This window comes from Petromyzon marinus, chromosome 53, assembly GCF_048934315.1.
Source record: "Petromyzon marinus isolate PM22_M1 ecotype Great Lakes invasive population chromosome 53, UKy_Petmar_22M1.pri1.0, whole genome shotgun sequence".
In the NCBI taxonomy this organism is placed as follows: domain Eukaryota; kingdom Metazoa; phylum Chordata; class Hyperoartia; order Petromyzontiformes; family Petromyzontidae; genus Petromyzon; species Petromyzon marinus.
The window spans coordinates 2523688-2543585 of record NC_133719.1 but is presented as its reverse complement, the minus strand read 5'-3'; the positions used below and the strand labels follow the sequence as shown (position 1 = coordinate 2543585).

Sequence of the window (19898 nt, the reverse complement as noted above, 5' to 3'; positions counted from 1 at the left end):
ACCTAGCCTGGCACAGCAGTCAACCCATGTCACCTGGGTCTGTCCCGTGACCTGCACCTAGCCTGGCACAGCAGTCAACCCATGGCGCCTGGATCTGTCCTGTGACCGGCACCTAGCCTGGCACCAGCGAGAAGCCTTCAACACTTCTCGCGCCAGCCTTCACGGTGCACCTAGCCTGGCACAAGCGCTGTGGTGACGTCACTGACCAGATTTCTATGTTCACCGACCACGAGGCAGGGAGTTTCAGGGGTGCGTCTTTAGTCTCCGGAGGGTCGCACGGTCCGGTTCAACGCGGTGCTGATTCACGCCTCGTCTCTGTGCCTTTAACCCCCCTCACCTACCCCCCTCCCCCCTCCCCCCTCACCTACCCCCCTCACCTACCCCCCTCACCCCTCCCCCCTCACCTACCCCCCTCACCTACCCCCCTCACCTACCCCCCTCACCTACCCCCCTCACCCCTCCCCCTCACCTACCCCCCTCACCCCTCCCCCTCACCTACCCCCCTCACCTACTCCCCTCTCACACACCTCCCCCCTCACCTACCCCCCTCACCTACCCCCCTCAACCCTCCCCCCTCACCTACCCCCCTCTCACACCCCTCCCCCCTCACCTATCCCCCTCACCTACCCCCCTCTCACACACCTCGCCCCTCACCTACCCCCCTCACCTACCACCGTCATCCCTCCCCCCTCACCTACCCCCCTCTCACAACCCTCCCCCTCTCACACCCCTCCCCCTCACCTACCCCCCTCACCCCTCCTCTCTCACCTACCCCCCTCACCTACCCCCCTCCCCCCTCACCTACCCCCCTCTCACACCCCTCCCCCTCTCACACACCTCCCCCACCTCGGTCGTGAATGTTGAAATCGCCGGTAAATCACGAATGAGTCGACCTCCAACTCATCACGTGAATGTTGAAATCGCCGGTAAATCACGAATGAGACGACCTCCGACTCATCACGTGAATGTTGAAATCGCCGGTAAATCACGAATGAGACGACCTCCAACTCATCACGTGAATGTTGAAATCGCCGGTAAATCACGAATGAGACGACCTCCAACTCATCACGTGAATGTTGAAATCGCCGGTAAATCACGAATGAGACGACCTCCAACTCATCACGTGAATGTTGAAATCTCCGGTAAATCACGAATGAGACGACCTCCAACTCATCACGTGAATGTTGAAATCGCCGGTAAATCACGAATGAGACAACCTCCGACTCATCACGTGAATGTTGAAATCGCCGGTAAATCACGAATGAGACGACCTCCAACTCATCACGTGAATGTTGAAATCGCCGGTAAATCACGAATGAGACAACCTCCGACTCATCACGTGAATGTTGAAATCGCCGGTAAATCACGAATGAGACGACCTCCAACTCATCACGTGAATGTTGAAATCGCCGGTAAATCACGAATGAGACGACCTCCAACTCATCACGTGAATGTTGAAATCGCCGGTAAATCACGAATGAGACGACCTCCAACTCATCACGTGAATGTTGAAATCGCCGGTAAATCACGAATGAGACGACCTCCAACTCATCACGTGAATGTTGAAATCGCCGGTAAATCACGAATGAGACGACCTCCGACTCATCACGTGAATGTTGAAATCGCCGGTAAATCACGAATGAGACGACCTCCGACTCATCACGTGAATGTTGAAATCGCCGGTAAATCACGAATGAGACGACCTCCAACTCATCACGTGAATGTTGAAATCGCCGGTAAATCACGAATGAGACAACCTCCAACTCATCACGTGAATGTTGAAATCGCCGGTAAATCACGAATGAGACGACCTCCGACTCATCACGTGAATGTTGAAATCGCCGGTAAATCACGAATGAGTCGACCTCCAACTCATCACGTGAATGTTGAAATCGCCGGTAAATCACGAATGAGACGACCTCCGACTCATCACGTGAATGTTGAAATCGCCGGTAAATCACGAATGAGACGACCTCCAACTCATCACGTGAATGTTGAAATCGCTGGTAAATCACGAATGAGACGACCTCCGACTCATCACGTGAATGTTGAAATCGCCGGTAAATCACGAATGAGACAACCTCCAACTCATCACGTGATTGTTGAAATCGCTGGTAAATCACGAATGAGAAGACCTCCGACTCATCACGTGAATGTTGAAATCGCCGGTAAATCACGAATGAGACGACCTCCGACTCATCACGTGAATGTTGAAATCGCCGGTAAATCACGAATGAGACGACCTCCAACTCATCACGTGAATGTTGAAATCGCCGGTAAATCACGAATGAGACAACCTCCGACTCATCACGTGAATGTTGAAATCGCCAGTAAATCACGAATGAGACGACCTCCAACTCATCACGTGAATGTTGAAATCGCCGGTAAATCACGAATGAGACGACCTCCAACTCATCACGTGAATGTTGAAATCGCCGGTAAATCACGAATGAGACGACCTCCAACTCATCACGTGAATGTTCAAATCGCCGGTAAATCACGAATGAGACGACCTCCAACTCATCACGTGAATGTTGAAATCGCCGGTAAATCACGAATGAGACGACCTCCAACTCATCACGTGAATGTTGAAATCGCCGGTAAATCACGAATGAGACAACCTCCGACTCATCACGTGAATGTTGAAATCGCCGGTAAATCACGAATGAGACGACCTCCAACTCATCACGTGAATGTTGAAATCGCCGGTAAATCACGAATGAGACGACCTCCAACTCATCACGTGAATGTTGAAATCGCCGGTAAATCACGAATGAGACAACCTCCGACTCATCACGTGAATGTTGAAATCGCCGATAAATCACGAATGAGACGACCTCCAACTCATCACGTGAATGTTGAAATCGCCGGTAAATCACGAATGAGACGACCTCCAACTCATCACGTGAATGTTGAAATCGCCGGTAAATCACGAATGAGACGACCTCCAACTCATCACGTGAATGTTGAAATCGCCGGTAAATCACGAATGAGACGACCTCCGACTCATCACGTGAATGTTGAAATCGCCGGTAAATCACGAATGAGACGACCTCTGACTCATCACGTGAATGTTGAAATCGCCGGTAAATCACGAATGAGACGACCTCCAACTCATCACGTGAATGTTGAAATCGCCGGTAAATCACGAATGAGACAACCTCCAACTCATCACGTGAATGTTGAAATCGCCGGTAAATCACGAATGAGACGACCTCCGACTCATCACGTGAATGTTGAAATCGCCGGTAAATCACGAATGAGTCGACCTCCAACTCATCACGTGAATGTTGAAATCGCCGGTAAATCACGAATGAGACGACCTCCGACTCATCACGTGAATGTTGAAATCGCCGGTAAATCACGAATGAGACGACCTCCAACTCATCACGTGAATGTTGAAATCGCTGGTAAATCACGAATGAGACGACCTCCGACTCATCACGTGAATGTTGAAATCGCCGGTAAATCACGAATGAGACAACCTCCAACTCATCACGTGAATGTTGAAATCGCTGGTAAATCACGAATGAGACGACCTCCAACTCATCACGTGAATGTTGAAATCGCCGGTAAATCACGAATGAGACGACCTCCGACTCATCACGTGAATGTTGAAATCGCCGGTAAATCACGAATGAGACGACCTCCAACTCATCACGTGAATGTTGAAATCGCCGGTAAATCACGAATGAGACGACCTCCAACTCATCACGTGAATGTTGAAATCGCCGGTAAATCACGAATGAGACAACCTCCGACTCATCACGTGAATGTTGAAATCGCCGGTAAATCACGAATGAGACGACCTCCAACTCATCACGTGAATGTTGAAATCGCCGGTAAATCACGAATGAGACAACCTCCAACTCATCACGTGAATGTTGAAATCGCCGGTAAATCACGAATGAGACGACCTCCAACTCATCACGTGAATGTTGAAATCGCCGGTAAATCACGAATGAGACGACCTCCAACTCATCACGTGAATGTTGAAATCGCCGGTAAATCACGAATGAGACGACCTCCGACTCATCACGTGAATGTTGAAATCGCCGGTAAATCACGAATGAGACGACCTCCGACTCATCACGTGAATGTTGAAATCGCCGGTAAATCACGAATGAGTCGACCTCCAACTCATCACGTGAATGTTGAAATCGCCGGTAAATCACGAATGAGACGACCTCCGACTCATCACGTGAATGTTGAAATCGCCGGTAAATCACGAATGAGACGACCTCCAACTCATCACGTGAATGTTGAAATCGCTGGTAAATCACGAATGAGACGACCTCCGACTCATCACGTGAATGTTGAAATCGCCGGTAAATCACGAATGAGACGACCTCCAACTCATCACGTGAATGTTGAAATCGCCGGTAAATCACGAATGAGACGACCTCCAACTCATCACGTGAATGTTGAAATCGCCGGTAAATCACGAATGAGACGACCTCCGACTCATCACGTGAATGTTGAAATCGCCGGTAAATCACGAATGAGACGACCTCCGACTCATCACGTGAATGTTGAAATCGCCGGTAAATCACGAATGAGACGACCTCCAACTCATCACGTGAATGTTGAAATCGCCGGTAAATCACGAATGAGACAACCTCCAACTCATCACGTGAATGTTGAAATCGCCGGTAAATCACGAATGAGACGACCTCCGACTCATCACGTGAATGTTGAAATCGCCGGTAAATCACGAATGAGTCGACCTCCAACTCATCACGTGAATGTTGAAATCGCCGGTAAATCACGAATGAGACGACCTCCGACTCATCACGTGAATGTTGAAATCGCCGGTAAATCACGAATGAGACGACCTCCAACTCATCACGTGAATGTTGAAATCGCTGGTAAATCACGAATGAGACGACCTCCGACTCATCACGTGAATGTTGAAATCGCCGGTAAATCACGAATGAGACAACCTCCAACTCATCACGTGATTGTTGAAATCGCCGGTAAATCACGAATGAGACGACCTCCAACTCATCACGTGAATGTTGAAATCGCCGGTAAATCACGAATGAGACGACCTCCAACTCATCACGTGAATGTTGAAATCGCCGGCAAATCACGAATGAGACGACCTCCGACTCATCACGTGAATGTTGAAATCGCCGGTAAATCACGAATGAGACGACCTCCGACTCATCACGTGAATGTTGAAATCGCCGGTAAATCACGAATGAGACGACCTCCAACTCATCACGTGAATGTTGAAATCGCTGGTAAATCACGAATGAGACGACCTCCGACTCATCACGTGAATGTTGAAATCGCCGGTAAATCACGAATGAGACGACCTCCAACTCATCACGTGAATGTTGAAATCGCCGGTAAATCACGAATGAGACGACCTCCAACTCATCACGTGAATGTTGAAATCGCCGGTAAATCACGAATGAGACGACCTCCGACTCATCACGTGAATGTTGAAATCGCCGGTAAATCACGAATGAGACGACCTCCAACTCATCACGTGAATGTTGAAATCGCCGGTAAATCACGAATGAGACGACCTCCGACTCATCACGTGAATGTTGAAATCGCCGGTAAATCACGAATGAGACGACCTCCAACTCATCACGTGAATGTTGAAATCGCTGGTAAATCACGAATGAGACGACCTCCGACTCATCACGTGAATGTTGAAATCGCCGGTAAATCACGAATGAGACAACCTCCAACTCATCACGTGAATGTTGAAATCGCTGGTAAATCACGAATGAGACGACCTCCGACTCATCACGCTCCGCCCTGCTGCAGCTGCTACGTCCGAACGGCGGAGTGAGTGGTTGTCAATCCCCGATCCTCGCTCACGCCCACCAGCACTGCTGACGATTTACCTGAACCGGTCCTGGGCCTCCCCTAGGTCGGCTCAGCCTCAAACGAGTTCGCTCGTACGGCGCGCGCATTTCTTTCGCCCACTGGGGAGACAAAGGCGGCCGAGCGTTGTGTGTGCTCAACCACCGCAATCGGCGTGCTCGATCAGGGCACGTTGCACTAACAGGCTGCTAATGCATCTTCACCTAAAGCTTTCGTGACTGCAGGAATCCAAATTATTTGGGTCTTTCGGAAAAGCAACGTAGATAGGTTAAGAAATTTATTTTTTCATTTTTCAACCTATTTACTTGATTTGTCGGTCTTTCTTTTGAACCTACGAGTGTCTCTCTCTGTGTGTCTCTGTGTTGTCTCTGTGTGTGTTATATCTCTCTGTGTGTGTCTCTGTGTGTGTCTCTCTCTGTGTGTCTCTCTCTGTGTGTCTCTGTGTTGTCTCTCTCTGTGTGTCTCTGTGTTGTCTCTCTCTGTGTGTCTCTCTCTGTGTTATATCTCTCTGTGTGTCTCTGTGTGTCTCTCTCTGTGTGTCTCTCTCTGTGTGTGTCTCTCTCTCTCTGTGTCTCTCTCTGTGTGTCTGTGTTGTCTCTCTCTCTGTGTCTGTGTTGTCTCTCTCTGCTTGTGTGTCTCTGTGTTGTCTCTCTCTCTCTCTGTGTCTCTGTGTTGTCTCTCTGTGTCTCTGTGTTGTCTCTCTCTGTGTGTCTCTGTGTGTCTCTCTCTGTGTGTCTCTGTGTTGTCTCTCTCTGTGTGTCTCTGTGTTGTCTCTGTGTGTGTTATATCTCTCTGTGTGTGTCTCTGTGTGTGTCTCTCTCTGTGTGTCTCTCTCTGTGTGTCTGTGTTGTCTCTCTCTCTGTGTCTGTGTTGTCTCTCTCTACTTGTGTGTCTCTGTGTTGTCTCTCTCTCTGTGTCTCTGTGTTGTCTCTCTGTGTCTCTGTGTTGTCTCTCTGTGTGTCTCTGTGTGTCTCTCTCTGTGTCTCTGTGTTGTCTCTCTCTGTGTGTCTCTGTGTTGTCTGTCTCTGTCTGCCACTGTGTTGTCTCTCTGTGTTGTCTCTCTCTGCTTGTGCGTCTGTCTGTGCGTCTCAGTGTCTTTGATTTGTCTCTCTCTCAAATCTAGCAATCTTTGGAAGAATGTAATGAACCCGGTGGGGTGTTGACTGTTGTGTTTGCCGACTCTCTGCGTTGTATTGCATTATACTTCTAAGTTGCCTAGCTTTATTTCTCTATCATTCTATACCTGATGATGATTGCTCGTGTTGCAATCGAAACGTCGTATGCTATTATTTAATTCATGTTTTCTCTCCACGTGCCTTTACAGAACGAACTAAAGAAAAGGCAGCTAATATATGCTTGACTGGGGGTAGGGTACGGGAGGGGTTTGGTGGGGGGTGTTGGTGGGGGGGGATGATCTTTGTCTTTGTAATAACCCATTAGGGCTGCCCAACACGATGATGACTCTGGCCGCAGGGGGCCACTTTGACCAACACGTTGATCACGCGGTCAGGGGGAAGGCGGCGCCTGACTCATCAGCCGCGCCCTCCTCTTGCGGCGTCCCACCACGGATGTGAGTCGGGGGAAGGGTCACAACTCGCCACCACCACCACCAACCACCAAAGGCAAAGGTCCCCCGGGTGGCATTGAGCAGACCGGCGGGGCAAGTGCTGTTCGCCGAGCAGCAGCACCTCGATGAAGAACGTCACGGCGCAATATTGACGACAGCACCACCACCCCCCACCCACCCCCTGCAGCATACACACACAGACAAAGATCACCCGTGTAGCCTGCACAGACTGCTACGGCAAGTGCTGTTAGCGAGCTCCTACGAAGGCCGGCACGGCACACACGAGCGGGTTGGTGGCCAGCACCACGCCCGGCCGCCTTTGTCTCCCCAGTGACGATGATTTACAACACCGCACCAGGTACTCATTTGAGGCTGAGTCGACTTAGGGGAGGCCCTGCAACGCTTCAAATGTTCGCCGTCATTGGCCGCGAGCGGGACCTCAACTCGGCTCGCCGGGTTTGCAGCGCAGTGCCGCTAACCACTGGGCCACCGCCATTCCTGATGGCGAGGACGCGAAACGTCGCCTCTGGCGTGGCCAGGATATCGATCTGGAAGCGAGCAGACAGAGTGGGTGGTAGGAGGGGCAGTCTACACCTCTTAACACCCTCCCTACCCTACACCACTCCCTCCCATTCTCCCTACACCCCTCCCCTCCCTCCTTATCATCCCTCCCTCCCTCGCACCCTCACTCACTCCCTACCCTCACTCCCTCCCTCCCACCCTCCCACCCTACCCACTCTCCCACCCACCCTCCCCTCCCCTCACTCACTCCCTCCCACCCTCCCTCCCTACCTTCCACCCCTCACTCCCTCCCACCCCTCCCTCCCTACCTTCCTCCCTCCCCTCCCTCCCCTCCCACCCCTCCCACCCTCCCACCCTCCAATCCCAACCTCCCCTCCCACCCTCCCACCCTCCCCTCCCACCCTCCCACCCTCCCCTCCCACCCTCCCTCCCTACCTTCCACCCCTCCCACCCTCCCACCCCTCTCTCCCTACCTTCCACCCTCCCCTCCCTCCCCTCCCACCCTTCCCCTCCCTCCCCCCTCACCCCCCCCTCCCACGGGCTACCAATCCCGGAGTCGTTAAGGATCGCGTGAATAATGCAAATGCTTCAAATCACGCGGCGCTAACAGACGGAGAGATATTCCTCGAGTGTAAGAGCCGGTGTATAAAGGCGACTTATGTAACGGCATATGGAATTAATTGAGTGATTGTAAAATATTAATTATTTCGCGCCGGGAAAATTCCGTGAAATATGTATGACTTTATTTCTGGTTAATTCCCCAACCCCACCCACTACGCGTTTCATTAATAGGGAGAAATTGTAAATTGGTCGCAGGATGTATTTGTGTAATTATCAGTCACGCGTGGTGTTTTGTGTGCATGTGTGTTTACGTGTGTATATGTGTGTAAGTATATGAGTGTATGTATGTGTGCATGTATGTATGCACTTGCCCCTACCGTCTGTTAAGGCTATACGGGGGATCTTTATCTTTGTGTGTTAGTGTGTGGGGAGCGGTAGTGTAGCGGTTAGCGCGCTGCGCTACACACCTGGCGACCCAAGTTCGAATCCCGGTGACGATTATCTGAACCGGTCCTGGGCCTCCCCTGGGTCGGCTCAGCCTCAAATGAGTACCTGGTGCGGTGCGTAGTAAACATCGCCACTTGGGAGACAAAGGCGGCCGGGCGTGGTGCTGGCCACCCACCCCCTCGTGTACCACAGTGTCGCCCTTCATAGAGGTGCTGCTCTAATACAACACTTGCCCCTACAACACTTGCCCCTACAGCCTGTTGCAGGCTGTACAGGAGATGTTTGCTGGTGCGTCTGTTGTTACCACCTTACGGGTTTTTAGCAGAGGCTACACTTTCGTAACGTGACGCGCGTCGGGCAAAGTGCTGTTTGCGAGCACCTATTAAGGCGCACGAGGAGGATGGGGCAGGCAGCATCGCCACGCACGGCCGTCTTTGTCTTTCCATTGTTGTTGTTGTTGTTTTGCACGCCGAACTAAGTACGCATACTAAGCCGCGGTGTCGCACATTGTTACGAATCGTAATAATAATAATTATTAATATGAAATATTTAATTAAGTGGAACGTGTTGTCTATATTTATTTAAAGTTGCGCATTTTTACGTGACGTCACATTTCTCACCCCCCCCCCCGTCACACATCGTCACAAATGTCTGACCCCCCCCCCCGTGACGTCATTTATAGATGGCCTCTAAGATTTAAACTCGTTTTTTATTTTATCTTACCAGGTAAGGGCCCGGCTGAGCAGCTCAAGAAAAGCGGCTTATCTTCATCATCATCGTCAACAAAAACAACAAGTGGCGATTTACAGCATCAACCAAACACTGTGAACGCGTGGCGATGCTGGGGGAGAGAGACTTTGACTTTTAAAGATCTTTTATTGCCGCCAGCAGCAACAGCGCAGGAGGCGATTTCGAGACGAAAGACACAAAGTCACCAGCAACACAAATGAAATTAAACGTTACAAAGAGAGAGAGAGACGCAAACTCCAAATATACAGCAGCAGGCGTCCAAGGTGGGAATCGAACCCACGACCTCCTGCACACCAGGGGAGGGAGTTAACATCTCCTCGCCACCGCGGCGACCCAGATAGATATATTTATGTATCTCGGAGAGCCAGGCTGAATTTTCGGACTCTATTTTGTTGATTACATGGTGTTTTATTTTAAAAAATGTGTTTTCAGGACACCGGAACAATCCCTGGAGAAAACCCACACGTCTTGCGCGAGGGGGCAACGCTATATCCCCGCCGCGTACAGATGGATTGAACAGAGGGGAATTAGTCCGCAATTTTCCGTGCCGCCCTCTCCTGGCCGAGCCGGGGGTACGTCTCCTCCTCGACCCACACCTACGGGTTAGGAAGGGAGTTTCACATCATCATCTGTGTGTCATCCACCAGCCCCTCGCTGCTGCGGCCACAGCGTTGGGTTACAGGCAGCCCCTTGCAGCAGCGTGGCCACCACCACCACTGCCAACAACAACAACCGCCATTCGCCACTAAGTGGCGGTGACGTCACCACGACGCTTGTGCCAGGCCATGTGCACCTTGAGGCCACGTGAAGTGTCGAACGCCCGCTGGCAGGAGGTCACGGGGCAGACCCAGGTGCCACGGGTCGACTGACTGAGATGAGTGGCTGATGCACCACCTGTGCCCCCTACTGTGCCAACCTGCTGTGGTTTAGCCACCTGGCGCCCCGCTCGTTGTTGTGAGCGTCGCTCCTCCCCCCTCCATTGTTATTGGACGGCGACTGCCCCCAACTGCCCAGTAGCGTCCTTCACGAGCCTCCTCCACAGAGGCCGATCTTGACACCGCTGGTACCGGTCATCGGCAAGTTCACTCAGCTCCACGTCCTCCTGTACCACATCACTCCATCTCTTCTCTAGCCCGTGCCGCGCTCGTTTAGCCCCCTCGATCCGGCCGAACAAAAGCTGTTTCGGCATGCGGTGGCTGGGCATGCAGGCTACATGACCCAGCCATCGCAGCCTTGCCTGCCGGAGGAGCTCACCGATGGGACTTTGTCCAGATCTTTCAAGGACTTGTGAGCTCCTCATAGGACCGGATGAAGGCACGGGGCTCTAGGGGCTGCAGCCCAGGAGCCTCAGCCAGCTGGAGGGCCTCCAGAGATTAAGTGAAAAGTGATTTCACTTGTGAATGCTGAATTTTATTTGTTGTTAGCCTTGTAAAAAGTACATTTTATTTTGCTTTAACTTTGTTTTCCTTTTGAAAATATTACTGGGGGGGGCCTCACAGTACCTGTAGCCCAGGGGCCTCATGGTTCCTGTAGCCCAGGGGCCTCACAGTAGCTGTAGGCCAGGGGCCTCACAGTACCTGTAGCCCAGGGGCCTCACAGTACCTGTAGCCCAGGGGCCTCACAGTTCCTGTAGCCCAGGGGTCTCACAGTACCTGTAGCCCAGGGGCTTCACACTACCTGTAGCCCAGGGCCCTCACAGTACCTGTAGCCCAGGGGCCTCACAGTACCTGTAGCCCAGGGGCCTCACAGTACCTGTAGCCCAGGGCCCTCACAGTACCTGTAGCCCAGGGGCCTCACAGTACCTGTAGCCCAGGGGCCTCACAGTTCTTGTAGCCCAGGGGCCTCACAGTAGCTGTAGCCCAGGGGCCTCACAGTAGCTGTAGGCCGGGGGCCTCACAGTACTTGTAGCCCAGGGGCCTCACAGTACCTGTAGGCCAGGTGCCTCACAGTACCTGTAGCCCAGGGGTCTACACAATCTTAATCCGGCCCGGGCTCCTCACACAATCCAGCCTGCAGGTTAAACCCAGGATGGACCGTAGGCAGGCCAGCCTAAATGTTTTTAACCGGTGAAGATGTTCCATTAGGGGGGGGGGTCCACGTTTCGCAAACGTAGAGAAGGGAGGGAATGACTGTGGCCGAGAAGACCTGAAGCTTCGAGCGGAACGAGAGACCAGGTAGCTTCCACACAGCGTTACGCAACCGATGAAAAGATATTGCCGCTCGACTGATTTGGAGTGAGACCTCTGATGTCAAAGCATAAGCACACTGCCCAAGTATGGGAAACTCTCCACTCTCTCCACAAATGCCCTATCATAAATTGGGAGTTGTGGGGGTGGAGTGCCCGATGGTACAAAATACCCAGGCAGGTGCTTAGTTTTGGTGGGGCTGATGGTAAGGCCCCATCTCTTAGTGGCACGCTCCAGTCTCAGCAGCAGCGTCTCCAACTCCTCCTCTGAGTGAGCAGCAATTACCAGATAATCAGCATACTTAACATGGTTGAGCAATAGGGAGCCATCTCTTGACCGCACCCGGGCATCGATCAGCCTCCCATTGTATCTGAACCAGATGGAAATTCCTCCAGTACAGCTATTGAAGGCTTCACGAACTATGTGGTCGAAATATATGTTAAATAATGTGGGAGCCAGAGGACAGGGAATGGCTCCGACTCCCGGCCATGTAGTCATGAAGGTCCTTAATGATTGTGAGCAGCGGGTCAGGGACTCTGAAAGCACAAAAAAACAACCCAGAGCCCAGGCTTATTGATGGCATCATAGGCCTTGACCAGGTCAATAAAGCAGAGATGTAGATCTTGTTGGAATTCCCTACACTTCTGCTGTATCAAACAGACAAAAAATATGGCATTTGTGCAGGACAGCCCTTTCCTGAAACCACATTGGGGCTCCACGAGCCTCTTCACAGCGTGCCTGGCAAGGCGATGTTGAATAATCTTTGCCAGGACCTTTCCCACCACACTGAGCAGCGAGATGCTCCTGTAGTTGTTACAGTCTGTGCGGTCTCCTTTCTTAAAGAGGAGGACCACCAGGACATCCTTCCAATCCTGTGGAACCCGTCCAGTGGTCCAGACGATTGTTATGATATCATGTAGGGCAGTCTGTGGACAAACTCCACCCTCCCTCAGAATTTCACTTGGGAGATCATCTCTGCCTGGTGCTTTTCCTGGTCTCAGGCTCTGGATCGCCTTCATAACTTTCTCAACAGATAGCACCTCAGCCAGCCACTCACAGGGGGTGACTTCTTCCAATATTTGAGGCACCTCAGCCTCAGCAGGGTCATCTCCACTTTGTCCCACGATGTTTTCCAGGCTGAGGAATTTCCCCTCCCCCAGGACCTCACAGAAATGCTCAGCAAATCTGCAAACCTGTTCCTGGGGGTCGGAGATTGGATCAACCGTTCTTTCCCTTGATGGTAACCGGTGTGGCGCTGCAGGTTACTTTTTATGTAAATAAAGAGCGATTTGTAATCGCGAGCCATAGAGGCAGACTTCATTTTCTCAGCAACCCGCGATCAGCACCTATCCTTACAGCGCCTCACGGCTCTCCGAACCTCCGAGCGAAGACTGTGGTAAGCGTCCTCATTCTCTGATGTTGGACGCTGTAGACGAATAGAGTGGGCCTGTTGCTTTTTCTCAGCCAGCCTGAACACCTCCTCTGTCAGCCAGGGTCTCTGGAGAGATCTGGACCGTGTACTCAAAGCAGCCATTGCAGCTGCATGTGCCTAAACCTTGCCCATTTCCCCTCGACATCAGGAGTGGGGGACGATGCCAACTCCAGCCATAAGCGATGATGAAATTCTCGCTTGCAACTTTCATCAGCTAGCTGAGACCAGGCCACTGTTTGAATGGGGTCCTGGGTGTACACCCACCACCGGAGTGGAAGAATGGCAGGCGCATCTTACAGATGACAAGTCGATGGTCAGAGGGCAGATCAGCTCCACAGTAGGTCCTTGTGTCAAGGACATGGGCTCGTATCCACTGTTTCGTCACTATGTAGTCCAGCAGATGTTCTTGCTTGGACCCGGCATGCATCCATGATGTTGTATGGATGCACCGATGCCGGAATAGCATGTTGGTAATTACAAACTCATGGGCTGCACATAAATCGAGCAGACTCCTACCATTGATGTTCAGCTGATCTGGCCCATGTCTTCCAATCACTCAATACCAGGTGCCAGCATCATGACCAACTCGGGTATTGATGTCACCCAACAAGATGACTCTATCCCGAGAGACCACTTTAGCCAGCACCTGTGATAGGAGGTCATAGAAGGTATGTGACTCATCGGCCTTGCCTGCATCCATCCACGGATGTTCGTCTTCAATGGGGGCATAAGTAACTACGACCACCACTCCTCGCCACTGGTTGATGGGAAGGCGAGCCCAAAGTAGCCTGGGGCTTACAGCTTCCCACACCTCATCGCCACGCTCCCACGCCCCCTTTATTCTTTTGTTCAGAAGAAGAGCCACACCCTGTTGTTTGGCAGTCACCTGCCCCGAGTAGAGGACTGTCCACCCCTCATGGTGGCAGGAGCCAGAGCCGGTCCACTGGACCTTCTGAATACCACAAAAATCCAGGCGGTACCGGTCCAGTTCCCGACAGAGGAGTGGCAGCCTCTCCTCCGCAGTGAACGTTCGAACATTCCACGTGGCCATCCATAGTGGTTTTTTGTTGTTTCTGGAGGAGCCCCGAGAGTAGACTCAGTGTCCTGGCTCTGCCAAATGGGGTTTGGCCAGGAGACGTCATAGACGCCTGGCCCCCTGGGGACTCCGGTACAAGATTAGTTACATTTTTAAATCGTGGTTTGATGGTAATTAATTGAAGGGGTCACCAGCCACTCGCACCCGTCCAGAGCCCCCATTTGGCCGCTGTGGTGGGTACAAATGCCATGAAGGGAAAGGCCAATCTAAGTTGGCCCTCCCCCCACTGCACTGCCCAGCACAACGTTTCCATCCAGCACAACAAGGAGGTAGGGGTTGTTTTTGCGGGACAACGCCACCACCACTCCCGCCACCACCACCACCACCCCCGCCGACACCACCACCACCACCACAACCTCCGTCACCACCACTACCACCACCACCACCGCCACCACCACCACCACTACCACCGCCACAACCACCACCACCTCCACCGCCACCACCACCACCACCCCCGCCACAACCACCACCACTCCCTCCACCGCCACCACCATCACCTCCACCACCCCCGCCACCACCTGGCTCGCAATTAAAGAAACTCAGTCACAGCCATCGGAATGGTGATCATCATCACCACCACCACCAGCAGCAGCAGCACCGTGCGTGTCGGGCTGTCACTCTGAGGCCCCGGTAATTGCGCGATTATTTTTAGAGGAGCCGTATTTATGGAACGAGTCAAAGGGGTTGACAAGAAGAGAAACGAGACAAAGATCCCCCGTGTCGCCTCGAACAAACCGCTGGGGAGAGTGCTGCTCGCGAGCGGCACACGTGAAGGCAGGCACGCAGTATGTGTGTGGAACTTCTTTCGCACCGTACGTAGCGAACCGTGCTCACCCCACCCAACAGCGCCTGCACCCGCCCGCCTTTGTCTCCCCAGTGGCGATGTTTACCACACACCGCAACCGGGTTCTCATTTGAGGCCGAGTCGAGCTAGGGGAGGGAGACCCAGGACCGGTGTCAGATAATCGTCGACTGACTGAGACGACTGGCTGGTGCACCACCTGTGCCCCCTACTGTGCCAACTTGCTGTGCTTTAGCCACCCGGCGCTCCGCTCGTTGTTGTGAGCGTCGCTCCTCCGCCCTCCGTTGTTGTTGAAGGGCGACTGCCTCCAACTGCCCAGTAGCAGCGTCCTTCACGAGCCTCCTCCACAGAGGCCGATCTTGACACCGCTGGTGCCAGTCATCGGCAAGTCCACTCAGCTCCACGTCCTCCTGTACCACATCACTCCATCTCTTCTCTAGCCCGTGCCGCGCCTGTTTAGCCCCCTCGATCCGGCCGAACAAAAGCTGTTTCGGCATGCGGTGGCTGGGCATGCGGACTACATGACCCAGCCATCGCAGCCTTGCCCGCCGGAGGAGCTCACCGATGGGACCTTGCCCAGATCTTTCGAGGATACGTGTGCTCCTCACACAATCCAGTTTGGTTAAACCCAGGATGGCACGTAGGCAGGCCAGCCTAAATGTTTCTAACCGGCGAAAATGTTCCATTAGGGGGGTCCACGTTTTGCAAGCGTAGAGAAGGGAGGGAATGACTGTGCCGAGAAGACCTGAAGCTTAGTGCGGAGCGACAGACCAGGTAGCTCCCACACAGCGTTACGCAACCGATGAAAAGATAATGCCCCTCGATTGAGACCTCTGCTGTCAAACTGGAGCCGGTCATGACCACACTGCCCAGGTATGGGAAACTCTCCACTCTCTCCACAATTGCCCCATCACCAATTGGGAGTTGTGGTGGTGGAGTGTCCGATGGTACAAAATACCCAGGCAGGTGCTAGGTTTTGATGGGGCTGATGGTAAGTCTCCACCTCTTAGTGGCAAGCTCCAGGTTCAGCAGCAGCGCCTCCAACTCCTCCTCTGAGTGTATACACACTCGCACGTGCAACACGTGTTTGCACACACAACGGGACACGTATACAGGCAGGTCTCGACTTACGAACATCCGCACTTACGAGCGAGCTTTCGTGAGATATTTTATGTTTAACCATCCGATTCGCGAACGCTAGCTCGAGAACCCGAACCGGGGAACCTGTTTTTTGGTTCGGCAAACGTACGAATGTACATTTATTCGTATTTACCAGTTTAACAATGCTTCCATTTTTTGTTTGTTAAACCATAACATGTTCAAACTCATTTCTATTGAATTTCGATTTAAAGCTTTCGTGACTGCAATGATTCATCTTCTTTGGTTCTTTCGGTAAAGTCACGTAGAATGAGAATAAAATAATAAATTGATAAAATAAAATGACACAATAATATTCTCACGACGTTTCGGCCACAACACAAGCGGCCTTCATCAAGTGAAGGCCGCTTGTGTTGTGGCTTTACCGAAAGAACCAAAGAAGATGAATCATTTCTATTGAACTGCTTTTTGTGTTGAGTGTTGTTGTCCTTCCACCGCACCTCCGATTTAGCACGGTTGGCTACGTACGGTGCGAAATAAGTTCAATACACGCGTGTGTATTTAAGTACGGTACATATTTCGCTTCCCAACGAGTCTCAGGAACGGAACGCGATCGTAAGTCGGGGGCTGCCCGGACACACACACGCGCACGCTGAGATATCAATCTCCATGGGAATCGGCTCTTTCGTCGCAGACATCGCTAATTGCGAAGTGAACACGTGTTTAACGACCACCGCGTGCGCAGAGTTAATTCGAATTTTGAATGGGGAGGAATAAATTGGTGAACGAGGGGAGATGTGGTGGCGGTGGTGGTGGTGATAGCGGTGGTGGTAGCGGTGGTGGTGGTGATAGCGGTGGTGGTAGCGGTGGTGGTAAACAAGATGGTGACATGGCGTGGTTAATGGTGGTAACGTGGGAAGGTGTTGTGGTGGTAGTGGTAGTAGTGGTGGTAGTGGTGGTAGTGGTGGTCGTGGTGGTAGTGGTGGTAGTGGTAGTGGTGGTAGTGGTAATAGTGGTGGTGGTGGTAGTAGTGGTGGTAGTAGTGGTAGTAGTGGTGGTGGTGGTAGTAGTGGTGGTAGTAGTGGTGGTAGTAATAGTGGTGGTAGTAGTGGTGGTAGTGGTGGTGGTCGTGGTAGTAGTGGTGGTGGTGGTAGTGGCGGTAGTGGTGGTAGTGGTGGTGGTAGTAGTGGTGGTCGTGGTGGTCGTGGTGGTGGTGGTAGTAGTGGTGGTGGTAGTAGTGGTGGTCGTGGTGGTGGTGGTGGTGGTAGTAGTGGTAGTGGTGGTAATAGTGGTGGTGGTAGTAGTGGTGGTGGTGGTGGTAGTGGTGGTAGTGGTAGTAGTAGTGGTGGTGGTGATGGTAGTGGTGGTGGTAGTGGTGGTGGTAGTGGTGGTAGTGGTGGTGGTAGTGGTGGTAGTAGTGGTGGTAGTGGTGGTAGTAGTAGTGGTCGTAGTGGTAGTAGTAGTGGTGGTAGTGGTGGTGGTAGTGGTAGTAGTAGTGGTGGTAGTGGTAGTGGTGGTGGTAGTGGTGGTAGTAGTGGTAGTAGTGGTGGTAGTGGTGGTGGTAGTGGTGGTAGTAGTGGTAGTGGTAGCAGTGGTGGTAGTGGTGGTGGTAGTGGTGGTAGTAGTGGTAGTGGTGGTAGTAGTGGTAGTGGTAGTAGTGGTGGTAGTGGTAGTGGTGGTAGTGGTAGTCGTGGTAGTAGTGGTGGTAGTAGTGGTGGTAGTGGTGGTAGTAGTGGTAGTGGTAGCAGTGGTGGTAGTGGTAGTGGTGGTAGTGGTGGTAGTGGTAGTAGTGGTGGTGGTGGTAGTGGTGGTGGTAGTGGTGGTAGCAATGGTAGTGGTAGCAGTGGTGGTAGTGGTGGTGGTAGTGGTAGTAGTGGTGGTAGTGGTAGTAGTGGTGGTAGTGGTAGTGGTGGTAGTGGTAGCAGTGGTGGTAGCAGTGGTGGTAGTGGTAGTAGTGGTAGTGGTGGTAGTGGTGGTAGTGGTGGTGGTGGTGGTGGTAGTGGTGGTGGTAGTGGTGGTAGTAGTGGTGGTAGTGGTGGTAGTGGTAGTAGTGGTGGTAGTGGTGGTAGTGGTAGTAGTGGTGGTAGTGGTGGTAGTGGTGGTAGTGGTAGCAGTGGTGGTAGTGGTAGTAGTGGTAGTGGTGGTAGTGGTGGTGGTAGTGGTGGTAGTAGTGGTAGTGGTGGTAGTGGTGGTAGTAGTGGTAGTGGTGGTAGTGGTGGTAGTAGTGGTAGTGGTGGTAGTGGTGGTAGTGGTGGTAGTAGTGGTAGTGGTGGTAGTAGTGGTAGTGGTGGTAGTGGTGGTAGTAGTGGTAGTGGTGGTAGTGGTGGTAGTAGTGGTAGTGGTGGTAGTAGTGGTAGTGGTGGTAGTGGTGGTAGTAGTGGTAGTGGTGGTAGTGGTGGTGGTAGTGGTGGTAGTGGTGGTGGTAGTGGTGGTAGTAGTGGTAGTGGTGGTAGTAGTGGTAGTGGTGGTAGTGGTGGTAGTGGTGGTAGTGGTGGTGGTAGTGGTGGTAGTAGTGGTAGTGGTGGTAGTGGTGGTGGTAGTGGTGGTAGTGGTGGTGGTAGTGGTGGTAGTAGTGGTAGTGGTGGTAGTGGTGGTGGTAGTTAACGAGATGGAGACGTGGCCTGACTAGTGGCGGTGGTGACCAGCGAGGGCTGGAGTTGGTGAGTCCCTGATGCATGTTGTTGTAGTTCTTGTTGTTGTTGTAGTTGTTGTAGTTGTTGTAGTAGTTGTTGTTGTTGTTGTCGCTGTTGCATCGTGAGTTCATGACTACTCAAAGTAAATACCAATGGGCCATTACGCGGCCGTGCTTCGCGCTCAACGTCTTCGTTTTTATATCCTTAGCTCTTTCGGGTTGTAGGCGCAGGGAATGGGAAATCGACTCGTCACGTGTTGCCACTTTAACGACCTGAAGCCATCGCCATCCGGGGGGCATCGAACCCCCACGCCCCCCGCCCACGCCCCCCGCCCACGCCCCCCGCCCACGCCCCCCGCCCACGCCCCCCGCCCACGCCCCCCGCCCACGCCCCCCGCCCACGCCCCCCGCCCACGCCCCCCGCCCACGCCCCCCGCCCACGCCCCCCGCCCACGCCCCCCGCCCACGCCCCCCGCCCACGCCCCCCGCCCACGCCCCCCGCCCACGCCCCCCGCCCACGCCCCCCGCCCACGCCCCCCGCCCACGCCCCCCGCCCACGCCCCCCGCCCACGCCCCCCCCCCACGCCCCCCCCACGCACCCCCTCCCCCTCCCTTGCACCCCCCACCCCGCCCCCCCCGAGTCGCATCGATCACGTGGCCCCCACGGCGATCGATTGCCCCGCGGTTTGAGCGAATCTCGAGTGGAACTCTGCCCTCGTCCTAATGGACCCCGCAGCCTAACGAGTCGACACGCTCCGTGGCAAGGGACAATGGGCGACGTTTCGGGCGACGCGCCCTCGCCCTTCGTGCACGCGATGGAAACAGCGCCGGTGAGGAAGAGGGCCAGGCAGGTAACTCTCTCTCTCTGTGTGCTGTGAAAAAGGCCCACTGAACGAAACGTCGACTTTGTTGTTGGTGGTGTTCCTTTTAAGGCCACGCACAATTGTTGATACGGACCGTT

At 53.1% G+C, this 19898-nt stretch overlaps 1 long non-coding RNA gene across 1 annotated transcript; it reads left to right on the top strand.

The window, feature by feature from the left end:
* The first annotated feature begins 850 nt into the window (after positions 1–850).
* LOC142905378 (uncharacterized) lies at positions 851–13178 on the top strand. Its single transcript, XR_012929519.1, has 3 exons — positions 851–5805; positions 7285–7414; positions 9668–13178. It is a non-coding gene; the product is annotated as an uncharacterized LOC142905378 (long non-coding RNA).
* Positions 13179–19898: the final 6720 nt, after the last annotated feature.